The sequence below is a fragment of the Cucumis sativus genome, chromosome 1 (assembly GCF_000004075.3).
Source record: "Cucumis sativus cultivar 9930 chromosome 1, Cucumber_9930_V3, whole genome shotgun sequence".
Taxonomy (NCBI): Eukaryota; Viridiplantae; Streptophyta; class Magnoliopsida; order Cucurbitales; family Cucurbitaceae; genus Cucumis; species Cucumis sativus.
This window is the reverse complement of record NC_026655.2, coordinates 11,810,936-11,813,721: the sequence shown is the minus strand read 5'-3', so window position 1 is coordinate 11,813,721 and position 2,786 is coordinate 11,810,936. Positions and strand designations below refer to the sequence as shown.

The following is a 2,786-nucleotide window of genomic DNA, read 5'->3' as shown; positions in this document are numbered from 1 at the left end:
TCCGGAACCATATATGGTCATCAACAATAGAGAAAACAAATACATGATCATGGTACGGTTTAGAATGTCGATGCTCCTTAGGAGTTCCAAAAATCTGAGAGAAAAACACATTGGTGAGATAAAAGTATGTCATGTAAAACAAGAGTTAATAGCAGCAAGGATCTACATACTTTTCACAACATAGTAAATATGCATATGTGAAATCAGAAATTAATAAAGGCAGCATGAAAAGAGAATAATAGTGGTGAGGCACTGGCATTTTAGAATGGGCACAAGTATTCATTAACCTTATTCTAATGCCATGATATTACATGAAAGAAGTGCATTACGAATATCTTTTATTTTTCTTTCCATAAGAAAAAACTGAAAGAAGCTACTTCGACTACAGTCATGCAGACTATTTTATCAATTCAATACGATGTTAGCTTTGGATTGAAGGAGCAAGGAAATGAGCAAAAAATGCGTTTAATGAAGAAAGACAAGGAAATTGACATTTGCCTCATACATTGATCCACGAGTAAGAATGAAAAATCATTTCAACATTCAAAAATTAATTGTTAAAGACAAAACTTTGCCATTGGTACCTGAATAATCATTTCCTTCAGAAGTTTCTAGTGGACATCTTTATCAAAATTTGATGAAAATGTCAAAATTGGACGGGAACCTTTCAGATGGTTCCCTGTAAGCTTCAATTCTTCCATTGTATGCACTGAAAGCAAAAAAAAAATGGACAAGTAAGAAAACTTCATTTAATAAAGAAATCAAATAAAATTTTAGTAACCCAGTAATAAAATTTGAATACAAGTTAAAATTACTGGCATTAACTAAAAACTTCACAGATGGCCCACTAGGACACTTTGCCATACATAGATAAAGATCTTTATGTTTTCTGCACTGGAATTAAGAAAAAAATATCAATGAGTGGAAAAATATGATCGCAATGTACAAACATGATGAGAAGGCCATATAGGAAAGTAATATAATGAAAAGCAAAAGGATAGTTAAAACATCCTTATAAGTTATACACCACAAGAATAAAACCAAAATGTTATCATCCTATATCTAATTAAAAATAAAAATTAGAAAACATTGTACCTTAAAAATTCCAGATTACGACAGTGCAATGAAAAGGTTCTAACCTCGAAAAATAGGCTGGAAGAACAACCTTTGAGCTCAACCAGCTCATTCAGTGTTGCACCCTTGCTGGACCTCGACTCCACCTTGTTATCCTTCTTACAAAATCATAACTTTTAAATATAATAACTATGCGTATACACGTATGCATGAGGTCTCATGATTTTAATCAGTAGATGTCCTGAAACATAATCGTATGACACAAGAGAATAACAAATATCAAAGGCGTTTCAAGTTTAAAACAATTACAAATAACATTTTATATACTTCACATCTGGAAGCTCGAACACAAAATTCAACATACTCACTAACAACACATCACAAACACACATAACCCTAGACAAATTACAGCAAACAAATCCCAACAACCTGGCACTTAAGGCAAATTGGTAGTTAAGTTACTTTATTGACTAGTTTGACACAACTTAAGGCAAAGTACAAAGTTTAAGATCTCACATTTCATTTTTCATTCTTTTTTTCTCAAAGCTTCAGCCCATAGCCATGACATCTCCTTTGGCCTTGATTTCCTAATTCGAACAAACAAAAATCAATCAAAAATCAACCAAATGCTTCATTGAGGCATTTCATCAAACACATTGTAAGCTACCAAAATGTTTCATCACCAACCTACACAAATTCTTGAAAACAAAGAAAATAATTTGAAAGATTGTAAAGAAATCGGCACTAGCCATGACATCTCTTTTGGAAATGAGAAATTGGGATAAGATCTTACCGGCGAAACAATCCAATGAAATTGGGATAAACTGAAATCAAGAAACAATCCAATGGAGACAACGAAGAACTTCATAGAGAGAGAGAGAGAGAAAGAGATAAGGAAGAGAAGCTTACCGGCGGAGGGGAGGGGTGACGACCGACGCCCACGATTTTGTTGCTTCGGGTTGATTGAAGAGGTTTGGAGAAGACGGAGGTGGTGGCGACGGGTTGGTGGTGGCGACGGGTTGGTGGAGAAGGTTTCGACGGACGGGCAGGAGGGGATTGGTGGTGGCGACGGGACTTCAGACGGTCAGAAATGGGAGAAAGCCGACGGGACTTCACGCGGAGGGGAGGAAGAAATTGGGGAAATTTGGGGGAAAGTTAGGGCACGCGGATGGGAGGAAGAATTTGGGGAATTTGGGTTTTTTTAAATATAAATATGTAATTTTAATTTTTTAAATATAAAATAATAAAATTTTTAACCCTAATATTCTATGACAGTTAATAACTGTCACGAAAAGTGTTTTCCGAAAATTTCCGTCTTTTCCCGCCAAAAACGCGAAATTTTATATTTCGTGACAGTTTTTTTTTCTTCCATTCATTTTTTGAGATATATAACTGTCATTGTAGGGGTGTTTTCTTCTAGTGTACCCAAAATAACCTCGTCACATCATTTTTGTGAAATTCCCACTTGCCCGTGCGAATATTCTTCTTCAACATCAAATCATATTGGGATAGATAGTAATAGTTGTTTATTTCTATCTATATAGGATATACACAGAGATAGACCAAAATTATCTCTGCCTTTTTGGGACAGATAGAAATAGAATACTATCTCTATCTATTAGATAGACAAAGTTAGAGTATAGTCTAATGTTGAAGACAATACTCTAACTTTGTCTATCTCTCACGTAATTTAATTAGATGATGTTGCTACA

At 34.7% G+C, this 2,786-nt stretch overlaps 1 long non-coding RNA gene across 3 annotated transcripts; it reads right to left on the bottom strand.

The window, feature by feature from the left end:
- Positions 1-2,071, bottom strand: LOC116402781. 3 transcript variants are annotated; one of them, XR_004215417.1, is made up of 6 exons: positions 1,984-2,071; positions 1,591-1,661; positions 1,140-1,315; positions 816-894; positions 585-709; positions 1-94 (listed from the first exon to the last, which is right to left on the bottom strand). It is a non-coding gene; the product is annotated as an uncharacterized LOC116402781 (long non-coding RNA). The 3 variants fall into 3 exon arrangements; XR_004215416.1 differs by lacking the exons at positions 1,591-1,661; positions 1,984-2,071 and having other exon boundaries at positions 1,140-1,491; XR_004215418.1 differs by lacking the exons at positions 1,591-1,661; positions 1,984-2,071 and having other exon boundaries at positions 12-76; positions 1,140-1,491.
- Positions 2,072-2,786: the final 715 nt, after the last annotated feature.